Source organism: Mesoplodon bidens, assembly GCF_964165515.1.
Source record: "Mesoplodon bidens genome assembly, chromosome: 18".
NCBI lineage: Eukaryota > Metazoa > Chordata > Mammalia > Artiodactyla > Ziphiidae > Mesoplodon > Mesoplodon bidens.
In genome coordinates this window covers 26331904-26354174 of record NC_138175.1, presented here as the reverse complement: position 1 = coordinate 26354174, position 22271 = coordinate 26331904, and the positions used below count along the sequence as shown (strand labels likewise).

General features: G+C 36.0%; 1 long non-coding RNA gene across 1 annotated transcript in view; it reads left to right on the top strand.

Annotated features, from left to right (window-relative positions):
* Nucleotides 1-22271, top strand: part of LOC308606257 — a 1608653-nt gene that overhangs the window by 1020558 nt on the left and 565824 nt on the right. Inside the window, exon 9 of the long non-coding RNA XR_014013787.1 lies at nt 10861-10915. This is a non-coding gene — a long non-coding RNA (uncharacterized lncRNA). The remainder of the gene's footprint in view (nt 1-10860; nt 10916-22271) is intronic.

The window sequence follows — 22271 nt, the reverse complement described above, 5'->3', positions numbered from 1 at the left end:
GGATTTGGTTGTACAGTCAAATTCAGACTTTATAGGTACACATCTTCATTCGGAACAGAAAGCTCAGGCAGTGACCATATATACCTCATTAAATCTTCCTGTGTACCTTTCAGCATTTTGGAAAGACTATTTATCTATTACTATGAGTGTATTACTTTGCTGCCATTTGAAAAAAATAAGGTAAATATAAAAACAAATACAAAAAAGCTATGCAATTACATTTTAATAAGATGGTATTATTTTGTGAAGGCTTTGTGCCATAAACCTACTCTTTGTTAGATAAAGCAAGTTTTAGAATGGTGTTCAGGACATACCAGCACCAAACTGAGTCAGTGTATTCAAAAGGAGTGAAAGACGGATTAAAAAGAAAATGGCTTTCTCAATATGGGACTTATTTTATTTTATATTTTGCTATCTTAACTACCTAAAATCATTTTAAGGGCCACCTGTGGGAAAAGTTCTGGTCTATGTGAATGACTGTCCACAGCATCGATGTATAAGTATATGTAGCTACAGAGTTCTCTGCATGTCCCCCTTTATGAATCTTGGAGAATTTATCAATGAATTGTGTGAGGATGTCTTTCATTTCCTCCCCTGGCCTTCTTAGTAGTCCAATTGTCCTTTTGTTTCAGCATTAGTCCTGCTATATTTGCAGTTTCCTCATGGGTCTCTAAATACTTCATATATTATTTACCCCTATATTTTAACCATAGGAATGATTATAAAACTATTTTTATTCAATAAAAATCTTGATTATTTACTATAGAATATTATAATTTTATAAGAGATTGTACATTTTTAGTAACTAGTAGTCAGATATAAAGTTACGCTTTTTCAGGACCCTATGTCCTAATATATTTTTTACAACCTGAACTTCAAAAATGAGGTCAATCACGATTTCCAATGCACTGATCTAGTGAACACTGACAAATAGAGTTTGCAGGGTTTTAATTACCAAGATACTAGACACACTTGACAAAAAGTATATGAAATGAAACTATGGACTCAATATGACATCTACTGATACAAACCTTTGTTACTTATTATATTTTAAATTAGGCAATTCAATATTTATTAAGAAACATTTCTCTTAAATTAAGTATTTTTGTGTGTATTAACATCAAAATCACTTCTTACTGACTTAAATCACTTTGTTATGTTTATCATTCCTTAGACTACCCATCATACTAAAATGTGTTTCCATGCTGATATTTGAATCCAGAAATTGAAATAGATGATTGGACAGGTTAGAAAATAAAGACTGGAAATATGTCACAAAAATACCAGAATTTTTTTAAAATTTTGTATTTTTTTCTCTAAAGTAAAAAATCCTTGAGGAGAAATAGTATGTATTTGTGTCTTACTACTGTAGGGATTAGATCTGGGAATCTAATGTATCCCTAATAATTCCTGCTTAAACCTTCCACCAAGTAAAATCCAAGTCAAAATTTATTCTCTGTGGTGAAGAGTTGTTCACTGATTGAGTGAATGAATAGTTAAATAATAGTTGGTGTGTTTTATACCAGATAATTTAAAGGAATATTTGTTTGCCTCCCAACCATATCCAGATTTCAATACTTTGGGGGGGGTGGAAATCACATAATGTTCATGGTGAATTGAGTTTGCCAAAAAGACAGGTCTCTTTTTTTTTAGCCATTTCTCCAGCCATGTGAAATTCCTTGCAATCTTCAGTTCTTTGGAGGTAAATTGTTCCAGTTATCTACTTCTGTGTATGAAACTATGACAAAACAATAACTATTTTATTGTATGTCATGATTTTGGGGGTTAGAAATCTGAGCAGGGCTCAGTTAGGTGATTCTTCTATCCTACATGGTGTTGTAAGATATCTTGCAGTGGTATTATCATGGTAAATGGTCCGGAGGGCCCAAGACAGCTTCATTCACAGGTCTGGTTCCTCAGAAGGGATGGCTCATCTGTCAGTCTGGGCAATCTCCGACTCATGACTCACTGGACTTCCCCTATGGGGGCTTAGGGCTGCAAGAATGAGTTTTCCAACAAACAAGGCAGAAGCTGCATGGCCTTTATAATGTAGTCTCAGAGGTCACCTTCTGTCAGTTCTGCCATATTTTAATGGCCGAAGTAGTCACAAACCTGTCCAAATTCAAAGAGAGGGGCCTTACCGCACCTCTCATTGAGAGGAGTGTTGAAGAATTTGTAGTTATGTTGTAAAACTAGTAGTTTATCTCTAACGTTATATCCACCTTCTGCAACATGATTATCATATTATATAATTGTAACTATCAAAATGTTACATATCAACATAAAAATAAATCAACCAAATTTTGGGTCAAGCTATCAACTCCCTTTTGTCTTAAAAGTGTGAAATGTGCAGTTATACGATTCTGAATTCTTCCCAGATTGCCTGAATTCAAAGTAGAAGATACAGCTGAATAAGAGTCTGCGTCAAAGGAAGTCAGGAGAAGTCACATCATATTGCTGAGCTTTACGGGGCTGCTATGACTGGGGTTGTGAGCCAGATAAATCCTTATGCAATCTCAGAGGTTGTTTCAGGGATTATTCAAGAAAGCTTTGCTGCTCATCTCCTTGGGTTAAAAAAGTAAATAAATAAAAAGCTTTACCTCTTCATGGGTTTAGGTGGCTCAGCCTAGAAACATTTATATGGTTTCTGTATTTTAGCTGAAGGCATGAGAATAATATACTTTGAGTGAGTAGACCTAGTGACTCAACAGAGCAAACTGACCACTTTACAAGCCAAAACATTGTGAATTGTGAGGGGAGAGGGAAGGAATACATTTGAAATGTTTGGGCAATATCACTGGGTTGAGACTAGAAACTTTTTTTTTTTTTTTTTGCTAAGACTAGAAACATTTTTAATATTTGTAGCTCTTAGGGTAATAATTTGACTCAAAGGGAGAAAAATAGAATAATTCTCTCATGTCTATTAATGGAGAGTTTAGTGAAGGATTAATTTTTTGGCCTCTGGAATCAGGGAAGCAGACAGCCTAATATTCAACTAATGGGTCCTATTACTGTCACTGTGTCCTTGAGCAAGTTACATAACCCATCTGACTTTCATTTATCTCATCAATAGAATGGAGATGGTAATAGCATAAAACTGATTGAATTATTGATGAAACGAATGGCCTAGTATAGGTATTAAGAAAGAGAAAAGCAGTCCCTGACATCTAGAGCTAACCCGCGACTATCAGCTAGGCTTTTGTGTTACTACATGCTGTTCCCACACTCACTGCCAGGCACTGTTGAACATAAGCAATTACATAGAATGTCAACATCAGAATGCCACTCTGTGGTCATGTTGGATCAAAACAAAAGACCACTCCACAGTCATGTCTAAAAACTGACCAATTATGACTATTTGTCCAAGGCATAATATACCAAATCACCCTTTCTCCTAGGTAGTATGAATGGCTACTGCTGTTTTACCAAAAACAGCATTAGCTTTTCTTTAGTTCACCTGCCCTGCAAATAAGATTTAATGAGATTTACAATTATAGAATGATTCCTGCTTTCTGACATCACCCAAACCAGTATGTATCCCCACTTCTTTGGACCCGCCCCAGCTCAACCAGAGCATAAATCCTATAATAAGTCCTTTCTAACATGCTTTCACTGAGCTATCCTATGGTTTCCCATGCTATGCATTCTCCTTTGCTATGAGTAATAAACTGACTTTTTCAGCCACAGGCAATGTTCCAGGTGGTTTGATTGGGGGGTCACTGACAACATTACTGTATATAAAGTGCTTAATAGAATAAGTATCAATAAATGTTAGCTGCTATTATTATTAGCAGTAGAATTGATGTTCTTAATACTATATCTTTCTCTTTCCTTCCTTCTTTCCATGAAAATGTGTCACACACAGATTGTGTACCATGACCTGTAGTTGCAGGAAAGGTATTTTTTAAGGGTGTGATGCTTGAGCATGGTAGTACAAGTAACAGAGAACTTATTAGGACAGAAATGGTGAGGAATGAGGGTATGTGTCAGGCATGGGATATGCGCATAATGTGTAGTAGGGACACAGTAAGTCTGCTCTAGATATTTTTTATGGAAATTTTTCAGCTGAAAGACTTCATCTGATATATTAAGAACACTAATTGTAGTCAATGAATTACAAATAACTACATAGACGAAATGATAGTCTCTGCTTTTTCTAGAAACAAAATTCAAATTAAAAATTTATGGTAATTTATGTTTGGGGAATTTGAAGGCAGTTCAAAGTCAATGGCAATTTATCCTACTACATGATCAGTATCATTGATTATATAATCAGCATATTAGCAAATGCATTCAAAATTTTCTAATATTCATGCATAGTTAAATTACATTGAGAAGAATAGTATGTTCTTAATTGGGCCATTCCAGCGATTGTACTAGTTTGCATAGTTAGGTGATTTTCAAACAGTTTGCCTGGGTTAAACGATCTGAAACATGTTGAACACTAAGCCAGCACAACTTTAATGAAGAAAAAAATATTTTAGAATGTGGCATATTTATAATAGCACATGGGTGTCATAGGGGTAGAGTTTTAATATGTATGATTTGAAAAGCTCCCCATTTGATTTACAACCAGACTGACCGTGTATAAGTCCTTTAATACTAGATTTGTGGAAAAAACACTGGATTAAACTCAAACCTACTTGAATTTTTACCCCTGAATTTGAAGCCAGTTACTTATACTTCAGTAATTTTGTTAAACTCTCTGCATCTTAAATTTCATAACTGCAAAATCAAGATTGTAATATATGTGTGTATATATATATATATATATATATATATATATATATTTTTTTTTTTTTTTTGGTGGTCCGCGGGCCTCTCCCTGTTGTGGCCTCTCCCGTTGCGGTGCACAGGCTCCGCACACGCAGGCCCAGCGGCCATGGCTCACGGGCCCAGCCGGTGCGCGGCATGTGGGATCTTCCCGGACAGGGTCACGAACCCGTGTCCCCTGCATCGGCAGGTGGACTCTCAACCACTGCGCCACCAGGGAAGCCCAAGATTGTAATATTTAACTAATGTGCATGATGATCCTGCAAATTGAAAAAAGAATGCTGTATTATCAAGATTTAGTGTTAAAGACGAGCTATCTTTCTCTAAAAATATAAGCATGTGAGATTCCAAGATTAAACATCATCATTGCATTTGATCTTCACCTCAGCCCAGAACCAGCAATATTCTTGACCTAAGTGGCTATCTGACATGTAACATGGTCCTAAATAGGAAAGTCACTGCATCCTTGTAGGCTCAGAGATCCAGAGTCAGGACATCTTATTACAAAGCTGTAAAGTCCTTTTCATGAGATAGTAAGCACAAAATCACCAATATTAGGTCCCTTTTGAATCACCTACTCTAATCACATTATTACTACCAGCTTGACTTTTTTCATTTTTTAATTGAAGTATAGTTAATTTACAGTGTGTTAGTTTCAAGTGTACAGCAAAGTGATTCAGTTAATGTGTATACACACACACACACACACACATATATATATATTCTTTTCCATTATAGGTTATTACAAGATTTTGAGTATGGTTCCCTGCACAATATAGTAGGTCGTTCCTGTTTATCTATTTCATATATTGTGTATATGTTAATCTCAAACTCCTAATTTATCCCCCACCTGCCATTATCCCCTTTGGTAACCGTAAGTTTGTTTTCTCTGTCTATGACTCTATTTCTGTTTTGTAAATAAGTTCATTTAAAATCACCAGCATTAGCTCCCTTTTGAGTCATCTACTCTGATCACGTTACTGCTACCAGATTGACTTTCTTGATCTCTCTGAACTTCCACTTGCCAGTTATTCATCTTTTTCTGACATCCTGGTAACATTTCCTCTCCCCTTCACTGACTAATAGGATAAATAGAGTTACAGGATATAGCATTACCTACTAAAATGGGTCCATGAAGCAAAGATTTGTGTAAAGTCCAGTGAAATCAATCCCTGAGCCATACATTTCGAAGCACAAGAGATGTTTGGCAGTCTTTTACAGAGTTGGAGGTGAGCTGTCTGAGGACCCATTTTCTTAGTAGCTGCTTCATTGTTTAAAAAGCAAATAATTTTTTAAAAAGGAACTTTGAAACTTCTTTATAAATGGTCCTTAGCAAAAATAGCAATTGCGTTCCCTTGTCCCACTCAACAAACTCAAGTGGTCTAACATCGTTCAGTTTTGAAAGCCAATGACTAACATGAATTTGCTTTCTGTTTCCTCCCCCAGACTAATTTTTGTTCTTGTGAAACATCTGCTTAGCTTTTAATCTCCTGGACTAACAGGTCATTACTCATTTGTTTATGGACAAAATGATTCACATTAGTGTAAATAAGTCCTATAATATAATATTGTTCTCTCAGTTGAGTGACTCTTCAACAAAGCAATAATGAGTAGGATGTGTAACTTCCACTAATCTTGCTTATTGTTTTTGGACGATGTCAACAGTATCAGTTGATTAAGATTTCTGGCAGGAAAGCAAAACTTGCAGCCTTCCAACTGCAGATAAGCCTACATTCTTAAGAACCTTGGTAGACATATTTAAATAGAACCCTTCAAGTTGCAGAATTTCTGCATACTACTTGTAGTTCCTAAAGACTTTTTAATGCTTTTGGAAATTATACCTAAGTCATAACATTTGTCCATTGTCCTGTTGGATCCCAAAGGGTTGTACTCTGCCCAACAATCCTGGTTTTAAGTAAGATTCCCTAATGAAAAGAAATAAGTTTTATATTTCCAGATATAATGCTAAATCCACTTTTTACCCAAAGATATTTAGAGGCTGTCTTATACTCTTCCATTCCTTCATTTTAAAAAGTATATTTATTCTATTTTCAAGACCAGTATTGATTTTTGTTATTATTTGAAATTTTTAAATAGGTTAGTCACAATGTCAATTGAGAAAAAAATAATTTTGTGCACTCTAACATTTCTACCAAAACAACATGCAAACTGGGTCCACTGATTAATATCCATTGGATATAAAGCTCTAAATTGTTAATAAAGTGTTAAGAGAGTAATGTTAACGTATTTTTTTCAATTTACCTGATACTCCTGTATGACTTCATTTATATGAAGTATTAGAATAGAAGAGTGACTCCATCTTTGGGATATTTGGAGGGAAGACTTTCTGGGTTGATGGAAGTGTTCTATAATTTGGTCTGGCTGATAGTTACAAAGTTTTATATATTCATAATTTCCCCAAATGTATACTTTTTAAAATTTAATTTTTAACATAAAATAGTTATTTTTAAAACTGCAAAGAAAGAGTAATGTTCAAATCAAGCCTTTTCTATACAGATGTCTAACATACAGAGAATAATCCTGATACTCAAATATTCCATATTTGTATATTGTCTTTAATTTTTAACAAAAGAAAAAATATTACCAAAAAGGCATTTAGTTCACAGTAGTTTTAGTGCCATTTGATTTTACACTGGCGAACTGAAAATCTTTCTGTCAAACAAACAAAGTGTGGGGATTGCTAACTATATGTGTTTAAGACTGAAGGGATCACCAACATGGTTAAGACATATCTCTGCTTGTAAACTGTATATTTTATAAGCTCAACTAGTTTCTAAAAATTTTGATCATTTTTAGAAGCATCTAATACCAGTGGTTTGTCTGAGTGAAACAAAGTTCAGAGAAATAGGATATCATTTGGCTTGATAAAACAGAGTTTTTTCAGTAAATAAATAATTTAAATGTTTGTTGAGTGCCTCCTGTGTGACAGGCACTATAGGGATTGGGGATAAACAACTAATGAGCAAAATCAGACATAGTCACCATTCTGATGGAATTTAGTTGAGATAGAGCTTAAGGAACGGAAACAGGATTCAGGATGCAGAGATTTAGAAAGAAGGACATCCTGAAAGGGGAAAATAATGCACCAGAATAATGAACATTCTTACTATGATATTAATGGCAATACTAAGCACCTACCAGAACTTAAAGTATTAAAGAAAGGAACTAGGTCTTACTGTTTACTGAACCCCTAATGCCTATGCCAGGGCCTGACATAGAAAGCTATTCATTATATATTTGTCAAATGAATCCATGACTGAATGAGAGAAAAACAACACTACTCCTAAAATACTAAGGAATAATTAAGGGCATTTCAAAGCAAAGCATCATTTGATCGCTATCTTTAAAATAAATAACTCATATCATACAGAATTAGCTTAAAATCATCCACTCATTCCATGTGTGTCTTAAAGTTTAGGAATTCTTTCAAGCCGTGATTCCAAAGCCTGACTGGGAGTGATTAGTGTCAAAAACCTGCCTGAGCCCAGGCAGACATAGGAAAAATAAAGCCTGGGAGGATTGTTTCCAAGAACATTAGAATTAGGACTGTGTTTTCATGGTTTTAATCCATCATAGCCGGGGAGAAGGTAGTTCTTTGGAGCTTTAACAAATGTTAGATACTCTTTGCTTTGTGTATAAAGCACTTCAGACCTCTGCTCCCTTTAGAAGAGAATCTGATTAGATCCTAACCTGGAAAGTTCAGAAACCCATAGAGTAGAATTAATGGTTTCCAAGTCTTTAGTGCAAGAATAAATGAAGGCAAATGAAGGCAAAGCCAGGCCCTGAAGGAGCTGAGTGAGTTAATGAATGATGGCCTCCTTGCATCTTCTGATATTCAGCTAAGTCACAGCAGATGGGCAAGGGCTCCATGGGAAAAGTGAATTATGCACATCAGGCTGTTGTTACATTTCTCACAATGACACTTTCCTCACTTCACGTGTTGTACTTCTTGGGCTGATTAGTTATGCATCCCATCTCATATTGGTGGTCCTGGTTCAGAGATAATCTTTAATTGGTTTTTCCCTCCCATATGCGAATCTGTTAAAGATTTTTTTCTATTCTTTCCCTCATTAGACAAAGCTTGTACACTGAATTATTTTGGAGAGGATGATGATGGGGGTTATAATATTAATATTAATTGAGGATCTTGGGTGGAATAATTTGTGATAAAGGTGTATTCTAAGTGGTAGGCTAGGGAAAGTTTATAGGTGCTAATATTCATCCTCTACCTTGGGAATGGAATATTTTATAAGACACTATTTAAACAAAAACAACAGTTGGCAAAAGTTACTATATCAGGGTTAGATCAGGCATTAGATTAAGTTCTTGCTAAAAGGCACATTCACTTGCTTTTATTTCACATTTCCACAATTAAACTCATCATTTTACTCTCTAAAACTCTTCTTGTAACTCTAAGATCAGATAAGCATTTAATCATCAAGGGAAGCAGGATTGTATTGTTGAAAGACATTAATTTGGGGTTTAGGTCTGATTTGGATGCTTATTTACTATAGAGATGTAGCAAGATATTTCACCTTTCTCAATCTCAATTTCTGAATAATACTCCACCTTCAATGAGTTGATTCCACCTTCAATGAGTTGATGGGAAGATAAAGCAAAACAGTGTAGGTAGAGTCCCTTTCGATACTTGCGGGGGGTTGGGGGTGGAAAGCAGGATCTGCTCAATAAAAGATTGATGAATTTGAAAGGATGTAGTGAATTGAACAAAATAAAAGTCAACCCTTTCCTGGGCCTTTTCTGCAGTATTAAGGTTTACAACTATATCAATGCAACACATTTTTTTGATACAGAATCAATGCCTGTAAACAGGTAAATACTTAAAATGATCTTGTTGAAGCAAGGGTGAGAGCTTTTCACATCCCTACCCATTTGGTTCTCTCCCTCTCTTTATCAGACACTGCAGTCTGACTGTTTGGCTAAGCAGTCTCCAAGATCCTTTTCATCTTTGGAATCCTATGAGAAAATAATAATGCATTAACATTTAAAAAAATGCTTCTGTAATGTAGAAAACCATTATATTTACCAGAGTCCAGCCAGGAAAACAGAAACCACTGAAAGTACATAAGTCACAGGAAATAAAGTGCTGGGAATTTGTTATATGGGTGACGGCATTGCTAAGAAGCCAAAAGAAAACTCTGGTATAATCCAGAGATTAGCAAAAGCAAAAAGCCTCTGCCATCCTAGGCAGGATGAACCAAGGAAAAGGCACGGTTACCAGATCCGAAGGGCTAGAATCACCAAGGTAATTCTTATGCTACACAGACCCAGCCTGAGGCAGAGAAAGAGAAGGGAAATCTCTAGACCTTCTATCCTTCCTGCCCTCCCATCTCTCACCAACATCTCCTGTTGGCTAAACCCACCCAAAAGCCCCCTGACTGGTGAGTCTGCAGAAATCAGCTTCCCTGTCACCCAGAGAACAGCAGAAAAAGAGTAAGAAATAGATCTGAAGGCAAACAGGTCATGGGCTGGCACAAATCAACTGACCCATTAGAGGTAGAAAAATTATTCATTACTTTTAAAATTATTCAGACTTTAGTTAAATGAATGGGTTACCCCAAGGTCTCTCACATTGACTCATAGTGGTTGCCTCATGCTCAGTTACTTATTCATTGCCAGCTGGGTAAATATGTTTAGATGATGCCACCACATTTACTGCTCTTTGTTATCATTATATTGTGGTTCTGGCATAACCTCATGCACTCATATAATATTAGACATTCATGTTGTATTAAATACCAATATGGTGATTATATCCCATAACTTATTTGTATTTATTTTTATTCTTTTAGCATACATTGTATAGCAATGGTTTTAAAAATAGTTCTGAACAAGGTTGATAACAGGGCAAAAATAATATCTTGAGATCTCAGATACATCATTTCTTTCATTCTTTTTTATCCACACTCCCTCCTCCCCATTCATTGTCTAGGAATGCACATTATTATTTGAAGTGCTCTGTTAAGTCCTACAATTTAAAAAGTCTAATTTCATTTAACCTAGTGTCTTTCAATCATATTCAATGACAGATTTTTTTTTCTTTTTCAGAAGCACTGTTTAAGGTAACCTGTATCTCCTCTTCCATGGCACACACCTTGTGAACGTAAGTCCAAAACATCTTTAGAAATCTTTTACTTAACACTCTCTTGCTTGAAGTACTTACATGATAGGAACTCACTCTTGTGTAAGATATTGTGTTCCACTCTTGATGACATTTGGAAATTTTTGGAAGTAATGTCTTTTATCTTCCAATCACTGGTTTTGTCTTGTTGGATCAAGTTAAAGGACTAGTAAATAGAAAATAACTCTTTTCAAGTATCTCGTTAATGAAATCTATCATGTGCCACCTCACAGGTCTCATTCAGATCTAAACATCACTGCTTCCTCCTTCAAACCCTCAAATACTTGGTGTTTTCTTTATCATTCTGGTCATTTCTGTGGAAATGTTACCGTTTTTATATCCCTTCTAATATATGATTATCACATGTGCATACCATGTCAGGTGGGTTCTTACTAACAAAAAGTACATTTGAGCTATCATTATATTCTTATTTAAAATGTTTTAATTTCATGAGGTAAGTTGGCATGAGAAATACATCATGGAGTTGCATATCAGTTTCATCAACAAAACTCTTCGAAGGAAACATAGACTAGAAAAATGTGACAATCCTATGTCTCCTATTCCATGTAAGTTGTCAGAGATGGATAAAATTCAGAAATCCTGATTCTTGGATTGTTTATCTAACTAATTTACAGGAAATTCATGTTTGTCAAGAATGGGCAGTAGGACAGAGATTCAACAGATATTTCCTGTCCTTTTGGTAGAGATTCTGATGTTTCCCCTTATTTGAGGATAACTGCTACAATGAGCCACTGTTTCTCATGAGAAGGTGTCATGTCTACTGATTCTGTTGAGGAGGCTAAAAATTGAAAATTAGCCCTTCTCTACATATTGTCCTTCTGCTCTCACCCCATCACCTGTGATGACATGACACCTAAGCTTAATTGATTTCCATTTTATCCAGTGTGGTCATTTCACTTATTGCCCAGAGATGACTTTCTCGTTCAGACTAAACAAAACTTTGGGAACATTATTGTTTTCTAGAGCTAAGAAATATTATTCCAGCTTTCAGGCTAAACTCAGAGACTCAGGGGAAAATCACAAATTTTAAGTTCTGAAAATTAGAACAAAATAGAAGTGTTAAAAAACATAGTGGCTATGTTGAAGACAATGCTGATTTTGGTGGTTGAAACATGGCTATAAACAAAAATTTCTATTATATGCCATTCTTGCTTTGAAAATATTACCTATATTGATACTCCTAAGTATTTTCTGAAAGGTAGTTAGAATACAGTTGACCATTACTCTAAAAAGTGAGAGTAATGAGGAAATTAGCAAATAATTCATCTCAGTATTGAAGTGTCTGTATGTGAGTGTGTGTGCGCAGGCACGTGTGTACATGATTTGTGACAGATATATATCACATGGAACATTCTCCAGGATAGATCATCTTTTAAGCAACAAAGTACATGTTAACAAATTAAAGAAATGTGAAGTCATACCAAGTATTTTCTCTGAACACAATGATATAAAACTTGAAACCAATAACAGGATGAAAATTGGAAAGTTCACAGATAAGTGGAAATTAAATAACACACTCCAGGACAACCAATGGGTCAAGGAAGACAAAAGGGAAAAAAAAAGTATATTGATAAAAATAAAAAAGGAAACACAACATACTAAAACTTATATGCACTTCTAAAGAGAAAAGATTATGGTGATAAAAATCTACATTTAGGAAAAAGATAGATATCAAGTAAACTACCTAATGTTACACCTCAAGGAACTAGAAAAAGAACAAAATAAGCCCAAAGTTAGCAAAGGGATGTAAATAACAAATATCAGAGTGATAATAAGTGAAATAGGGAACAGGAAACCAATAGAAAAAATCAGTGAAGCTAGAGTTGATTTTTTTTTTGAAGAGACAAAAAAAAATTACAAATCTTTAGGCTAATTCAGAAAAAAGAAGGGAGAATTTCAAAATATAAACTAAAGAGGAGATATTACAACTGATACCACAGAAATACAAAGGATCATGAAGGATTATTATTAAATCTATATGCCAACAAATTGGATAAAGTAGAAGAAATGGATAAGTTCCTAAAAACATAATATCTACCAAGACTAAATTATGAAGAAACAGAAAATCTAAACAGATTAGTATGAGTAAGGAGATTGAATTAATAATGAAAACCTCCCAACAAAGAAAAGCCCATTATCAGATAGCTTCATTGGTGAAGTCTGCCAAACATTTAACGAAGAATTAATACCAATCCTTCTTAAACAATTCCAAAAAATTGAAGAGGAAGGAGCACTGCCAAACTCATTCACAAGGCCAGCAATACTTTCATAACAAAGCCAGACAAGGACATATTGGGAAAAGAAAATTATAGGCCAGTATCTCTGATAAGCACTGATACAAATATCTTCAACAAAATACTAGTAAAATGAATTCAACAGCACATTAAAAGGAGAGTACACCATGATCAAGTGGGATTTATCCCTGAGATGCAAGGATGGTTCAACATATACAAATCAATAAATGTGATACACTACATTAACAGAATGAAGAATACAATTTGCATGATGGTTTCAATAGATGCAGAAAAGTAATTTGATAAAACTCAAAATCCTTTCATGCTTAAAAAAAAACCTCTCAACAAATTAAGTATAGAAGAAATGTACTTCAAAATAATAGAGACCATATGTGATAAACCAGCAGCTAATATCATACTCAATGGTGAAATGTTGAAAGCATTTCCTCCAAGATCAGGAAAAAAGATAGGGCCCCTACTCTCACCACTTTTATTCAACATACTACAGAAAGTTCTGGCCAGAGCAATTAGAAAAAAAAAAAGAAAAGAAAAGGTATCCAAATTAAAAAGATACCCAAATTAGAAAGAAGTAAACTTGTCTTTGTTTCCAGATGACATGATCTTTCATATATAAAACCCTCAAGACACTGCCAAAAAATTGTTAGAACTATATGAAAAAGAAATTAAGAAAACAACCACGCTTACAATAGCATCAAAACAGTAAAATATTTAGGAATAGTGTTATCCAAGGTAGTGAAAGATCTGTTTGCTGAAATCTATCAGTATAATAGACTGATAAAAGAAATTGAAGAAGACACGCATAAAAGGAAAGATATCCCATATCCATGATTTAGAAGAATTAATATTGTTAAAATGCCCATACTACTCAAACCCTCTATAGGTTCAATGCAATATCTATCAAAATTCCAATGGCATTTTTCACAGAAATTGAAAAACAATCCTAATATTCATATGGAACCACAAAAATCCCCCATTAGCCAAAGCAATCTTGAACAAAAAGAACAAAGCTAGAGGTATCACACTTCCTGATTTCAAACTATATTATGAAGCTACAGTAAGTAAAACGGTACCATAGTGGCATGAAAATAGCCAAATAGACCAATGGAATAGAATCGAAAGCCCAGAAATAAATGCATGCATATACAGTCCACTCATCTTCAACAAGGGTGCCAAGAATACACAATGGGGAAGGGTATTCTCTTCTGTAAATAATGTTGGGAAAGCTGGATATCCACATGTAGAATACACAAAATTTGACTGAAAATTAAATATAAGACTTGAAATCATAAAACTTCTACAGGAAACTTCAGAAAAAAGCTCCTTAAAATTGGTCTTGGCAATGATTTTTTGGATATGATGCCAAAGCACAAAAATTTTTGGATACTACAGGCAACAGAAGCAAAAATAAACAGATAAGATTATATGTAACTAAAATCTTTTACACAGCAAAGGAAACAATTGGAATGAAAACACAACCTATGCAATGGAAGAAAAATTTGCAAACCATATATCTGACAAAAGATTAATATCCAAAATATATTAGGAAGTCCTATAACTCAATAGCAAGAAAACAAAACAAAACAAATAACTGTTAAAAAATGTGCAAAGGGGGCTTCCCTGGTGGCGCAGTGGTTGAGAGTCCACCTGCCGATGTAGGGGACGTGGGTTCGTGCTCCGGTCCGGGAAGATCCACATGCCGCGGAGCAGCTGGGCCGTGAGCCATGGCCACTGAGCCTGTGCGTCCGGAGTCTGTGCTCCGCAATGGGAGAGGCCACAACAGTGAGAGGCCCGCGTACTGCAAAAAAAAAAAAAAAAATTGTACAAAGGACCTCGACAAACACTCTTCCAAAGAAGATGTGCAAATAACCAACAAGTATATGAAAAGTGCTCGGTCTCATTAATCATCAGGGAAATGTACATTGAAACCACAATGAGATACCACCTCACACCTATTTTAAAAAGAGCAAGTGTTGGTGAGGATGTAGAGAAAAGATTAACTTGGTACGCTCTTGGTGGGAATGTAAATTGGTACAGCCTTTATGGAAAATAGTATGAATATGCCTCAAAAAATTAAAAATACAACTACCATGCAATCTGGCAACGCCACTTCTTGGTATTTATCTAAAGGAACTGAAATCAGGATCTCAAAAAGATGCCTACACCCTCATGTTCAATGCAGCATTATTCATGATAGCTAAGGTATGGAAACAATCTAAATGTCCATGGATGCATGAATGACTAAAGAAAATATGGTATATACGTACAACTGAATATTATTCAGCCTTCAAAAAGAAGGAAATTTTGCTATTTGTGACAACATGTATTAACCTGGAGGACATTATGCTAAGTGAAATAAGCCAGATACGGAAGTATGATGTCACTTATTTGTAGAATCCAATATAGTCAAACTCATAGGAGCAGGGAGTAGGATGGTCATTGCCAGGGGCTAAGGAGAGGGGTAAATGGGGAAGTGATAGTCAAAGGTACGAAGTGTCAGTTATGCAAGATGAATAAGTTCTGGAATTCTGTTATACAGCATAGTGCCTGTAGCTAACAATACTATGTTGTATACTTAAAATTTGGTACGAGGTTAAATTTTATGTTAGATATTCTACTACTACTACTACTACTACTACTACTTCTATTAATGATGATAATAAATAAGGCAGGAGGAAACTTTGGGTAGCGGTAGATATTTCTCTGGCCTTGATGGTGGTGATGTTTTCACGGGGGTATATTTATCCATGAACTCATGGAGTTTTAAATATCAAATATGTATAGCTTCTTTACATGTCATTCATGCCTAAAGAAAGTGATATAAAAATGCATACCTCATAGGGCTTGTGTAAAATGCAATGAGGCCCTCCATGTATCTGTGTAATGCACTTACACTGGCAACTTTCCACTGTTACCTTTATCTACCAAACCCAACTCTGGGCACAAGAGACTGTTTCATCTATGACAGTCAAACTTTTTCTTTTAATTGAGGAAACAGAGGCTCATTGAAATGTCAAATGATGTTGATATTTCTAACTAAGTAACTTTGAATGGAGATAACTCAGTAATAGAGCTAGAATCACTGACCGCAGTGTCAGTTAAAGCACAGGTGTGATAGCCAGCTGATATATTTTGCTGTTTACTGATGATTCTGCAAAGAACAGGTGCCTTGCATGGTGGAAATAACTGCCTTGACTAGAGCTTATGCATGTTTGTTTCCTGGTACTACTTTGGGCAAAATAGCCCCTGCTAAGAACATAACTTTGTTGACAGATTAGTCAGATTAAATTAGTGGATTCTAAAATACCCTTTTCCAAAGGGTGGGTGGCCATGATTCATGGCTTGCCAGTGCTTTGAGAGCATGAACTGAAGACGTTTAGAGGCTTGCATAATAGGAGTCTTACATTGTTATTACTTAATAGAAGATATGTAGGTAAACAACTCTCCTGGGTTTGCCCAAGACTTTCCTGGTTTGGCACTAAAAGTCCTACATCCCTCAGTCCCAGATAAACCAGGACAGATGGTTAGTTGATATAATCTAGAATGGGACATTTGGATCATAACTGCATAATCTCATTAGGAGGAAGGCTAAGTTTTCTCATTAGTATTTCAGTATTCACCCACCTTTATTCTTTTTTTTGGGTGGGGGGCGGTGGGCACGCGGGCCTCTCACTGTTGTGGCCTCTCCCGTTGTGGAGCACAGGCTCTGGATGCGCAGGCTCAGCGGCCATGGCTCACAGGCCCAGCTGCTCCGTGGCATGTGGGATCTTCCTGGACCGGGGCATGAACCCATGTCCCCTGCGTCGGCAGGCGGACTCTCAACCACTGTGCCACCAGGGAAGCCCCCATCTTTATTCTCAATTAAATTTATAAGTTTGGAGGCTTGATAGCTTTATAATTGCATGTCATTCTCTGCCAAATAAAGGCTGATTCCGTTAGTTCCTTCAGGATTTAGTTGTTATTGTTCTTCTTTATTGCCTTAGTGTACTTAGAATACCAATTTTATATTAAAGGTTACGGTACTTTTGGATGACTTTGCAAGGGCAAACTCTTGCCCAGGACCTCTGTGGAGGTCACAACAGCATGGAGAGTTTTATAAATTTAATTCTTTGTTATTCAGAAGCCAGTAGTATTTATGTTGTGATAATATGATCTTGCAAACAGATCAAATGACTGAACATTGAAAAATGAATTTCATTCTTGACTTTTTAATCAACTTGTACCTCTAGCTTCCTTTGAATAAAGAAGTTAGTTTGTGTGAGGATAATCAGGTCTGTTCTTATATGAAGAACAAAGCTGCTTGTTAGACATTGTTATTACTCTCTGTATTTTCCTAAATAACACTTTTCATATGTGTAATTAACTAATTGTGTGTTTGTAACACATGCCCACTCAATTCCCTGGAGAAGGGACAAGCCTGTCTTGTTGACCAGTGTATTTCTAGTGCTTACAAGCCAGAAAATAAGCATACAGTACATATTGATTCAGTGGATATATTGATGAAGGGTAGATGGATGCATGCATGAATGGATGGATGCATGGATGCTTGAACGGATGGATGAAACTTATAGCTAAAGCTAGCCCAATACTAAGACATACTCTTAATTCTGGCAGGCCCTGACAATTTGTATAGCCCTTCACTTTTCTAAAATATGGATATAAAAGGACCTAGTGACTATTTTCCTTCTTTTCCTCTGGCTGGAAGCAGACATGTGTAAGTGCTACTATACCCATGCATGGAAGGACAGGGAAGAGGTCAGGGAATATATACCTTCCTTATATCGTAAGCTCACTAATTCTGCCCCTCCTTCAAACTAAGAAGCTTGGAGTTGAGGAGAATCTTATGGATCAAGCAATTCAAACCACTTTTTTACAGATGGGGAAAAGGAAGAAAGAACAGATGTGTTAATTTACTTGCCAAAGTTTACATAGTACATTATTAACAGAGTCAACAATAAAAGCCGGATCTTCAGTGGCTAGCTCCTGGATACTGCTTAAATGTAGTGCACCCCTTCAATGCTTATTCATTGAGCCAGATTCTTTCAATCAATCTCTGGTCTGCTTGATCCAGGTTAACAAAAATAACCAGCCTTCTTTCTTTGACAGGCCCTGTTTCTAAACTAGATTGCTCATCTTCAGCCTCTTCTAGTCAAACTAAGTCTTATTCTCCATGCCCTGGGGGAAATATCAGAGAAATGTCTTGCAAACATATGACACTTGAAAAATAATAGCACATCGAGGAAAACTTTCAAGATGAGCAACAAGTTAGTAATCCTTCCCATAAGGATCACACTGAAAAGGATTTCACATTCACTTTTAAAGTTATGCAATTTATCCATACCTCACACAGTTAGAATTCTGGATTTATATGGAAGACTTCTTTTTTCTATATTCTTTATAACTTGTGAATTCTGTTCATGAGTTGAAGGTTATCCGCAGTAATAGAAATGCAGTCAGGTGGAAACTGTCTATAGCAGAACTATTACTGGGCCAATGGCATGATATCTCTGCATACAATATGCTTTGGGCATAAATGAGGGGAGGAAAAAAATGGCACTGAAGTAGGATTTCCCCTTTAACTAAACCCATTCTAACTAAGGAAGAAATTACTTTATTGGAAAGATGCCAGTAGCTTCTGTTCAATATTCATTTAAAAGAAGCATTTCTGATAGCTTCATTTCTGCACATTTTCAACAAATAACAATCCAAAGAATCAGAACTTGCCATATTCAGTTTTATGCAGCTCACTAAATGACCAATAAGGGAAAAAGCACTTGTACTTTTTCATGCTTAGGTTACTCCAAATTGGACAATTAACAATGGTATGCTCTAAGATTTAGACTCTCCTTCCAGCATTTTGCCAAGATGCCAAATGAAAAATGCAAACACTTTTGTAATGCATTTTATTTAAGAAAATAATAGGTCTTTATTATAAAAACTGATTTGATTGATAATTCCAAACAGGTGGTCTATGTCTCAATAAGAACTATTATTAGTTACTTTGCTAGAAAGTATTTTCTAATTTCCTCTAAAAGCTGGGCAAGCTGAATGTTTGAACTTCACTTATGCTCAGTACAGTATGAGAAAATGTTATTGTTGGCTACTTGACAGGGTAAATAAAATAAGCAACTACTGGGAGAAGAGAATATATTGCTCCCTGAAGGTGCAAATGTTTCTTCGAGCTGAAAATTACACATTTATGAGAAAAGCCAAGTGCCTCCCAAGGGAGAGGCAGCTGAAGTTTAAGTGAAATGCATACATTGAACAGATAACTAAATTCCACAAATGGAACTGAAGAAAATGCATTTCCCTTGTCAAAACATTTCACAGGTTCAAGTAATCAGGATCAAGCATCATTTCATGAAATTAATTCATTTAAAAATTAAGTTGGTTAAAAAAAATCAAGAAAATATTTTAATTTAAAATGTTTTACTTTCTCCCTTTTCCTTTTTTTTTTTCCTCTTTTCCTTTCCAGAGATTTCTAAGAGACTTTGGTTTAATTATGCAGCAAAGGATTTTCTAGCTGTTTTCACCCATGGTGGATAGACCCCAGTTGCCCTTCTAGTAATCTCCCCTTTTGCTGATATCAAATAATTTAGCTTTGCTCCATTTCTTATTACTGCCCCCAAATTAGTTATATTTAATATTTAATACATCAATATTTTTGTAAAAATACAGACAAGCAAAATGATAAAGGTCTAGCCTTGTCATACGCACTGATCGAATGCAATAAACATTCACCTAGAATGTCTCTGCAGCAAGAGATTGTCCCATTCTGATGGTAGCAATGACGGTGTGATTCTGGACATTCTCTCTTTAAACTGGATTGCCTCTTGAAGTTATGTTACTTTCTTTGCTTCCTTACAGTCTCAGCCACTCTATACCTTCATCTATTATTTTTCTGCTGATATAAAACTGGCATCCAGATTTTTTTTTTTTTAACTTTCCTTCTGAGAGGTGCCTATAGATAACTCCACCTCAGTTGTCACTGACGCTTTGTATTTATCATGTACAAAACAGCTCAGGACAACTATGGCTGTGGTCTGCGGCATGCTCCTCCTGTGTCCCACCAGAGAGCTGCATTAGCTGGGAGGAAGGGGCACCTTTTCCTCTCTGTAAAGGCATGGACATGTGATCCAGCCATGTGCCTGTGGGACAGCATCTGCCCGGAAGGGGCATCTTTTCCCAGTTTACACAGTGATGCTCTACAGGCTAATAAGGTCTTTGAATGAATTCTTTATTTTCTTCCTCTTCTCTTTTCCTAAAGTTCCCATCTCTATGAATGGTGATTCAAATTTGGAGACTTTAATCACTTCCTTACCTCTACGCCTCACTTCTCTCCCAATCCAGTGGGTTTCTGTGTTTGTTAAAAAGCACCTTCCACATGTTTTTGCTGTTCATCACAGGGGCCTTTGCTCCTGTGAAGGAAATGGGACACAGTAATCTTAGAGCCAAATGTTGCACGTGAAGAGATATGGAATGAGCCAGTTTTCATCAGGAGCTCAGCAACTGCCCCTTGGTCCCCTTCCACCAGACTGATTATTCTTCAGACTAACTCCTACTGTATCAGAGAGTTCCTTCTGAAGTACAAAATTTATCATGTCATATCTCTGTTTCTAATTTGTGGTAAGCTGAATAATAGGTTCTCGAAAATAGTCACGTCTTAACTCCCCAAACCTGCGAGGATATTACAAGGTTAGAGGAATTTTGTAAATATGATTAAGTTAAGGATGTTGATGGGGAGATTATCCTAGATTATGCAGGTGCAATCACCTCAGGAGTTCTTATAACAGTGAGGCAGGAGGATCAGATTTAGTAGGAGACGAGATGATGGAAGCAAGAGGTAAGGGTGATGTGAGGAAGGAACCATGAATCAATGAATGCAAACAGCCTTTAGGACACGAAAAAGGCAAGAAAATGGATTCTCCTCTCAGAGGCTCCAGAAGGAACCAGCCAAGATGACACTTTGACTTTAGGCCAATGAGACTGATTTCAGACTTTGGACCTCCAGAAATGTTAGATAATAAATTTGTGAGGTTTAAAGCCACCAAATTTGTGGTAATTTATTACAGCAGAATTAGAACACTTATGTACCATCTTTCAATGGCTCTTTGTAATTTTCAGAATAAATTTCAAACTTTGTAATTTAACACAGAACTCCCTCCATGATGTATCACTGTACAACTCTCTGACCTTATTTCTATCCACTCATCAAAGATACTTTTTCCACCAGCTCTAAATTACTCTCCACTTCTGGAATTTCAAGTTAATAGGCCACTTCAAACTGCTTCTTGGTGTAGGAATTAGGAATGTCTTTCCCTCCCTCCCTCCCTCCCTTCCTTCCTCCCTCCCTTCCTTCCTTCCTTCCTTCCTTCCTTTCTTCCCTCCTTCCCTCCTTCCCTTTCTTTCTTTTTTCCCTCACTAAAGCCTGCTTGTCATTTCCTTCAGGAATCCTTTTCTGATACCCCAGTCCACTGTAAAAAATGCACAAATGAAAGAAAAAACAAGTGAATAAAAAATTCAATAAGCAGATCACTTGTTAATTCAACTATTTCCCACAGTCTTAAGGTGTATTTTTTGTCACCATCTCTATATATGGGATGGGAATTTAGACCTCAGCCTCCATAAATCATTTTTACACTTAAATGCTTCTCTTTTATGGATTAGTTTCCTATTTGGATGGATTATTTTTGAAGAGGTCATAAAGAAGCAATGCACAAACCATCATTGGAGAAGAACATTCCTTAGTTCTCTAGGGAGATCATTTTTATTTCAATGACCAGTGTTAAATCTCCAGCTTCTGTTGATCACTAAAAAATGGTGTTAGATGTCTGACTCATTCAGAGGTATTCTTACCAGAGTTACAGTATCCAGATCAAAGCCTCCATTGAGAGAAATACCTGTACTCTGTACACAATATTTACAGCATTTTGGTGTATTCTCTGGGGACATGCCATGGGCTCCTACATTAGAAAAAACACTTAAGTGAAATAAAATTCCTCAAAAGACAACAAATCTAACAAGAGGGAAGTTCCATCTACAATTAATAATACATCTAAATAGTA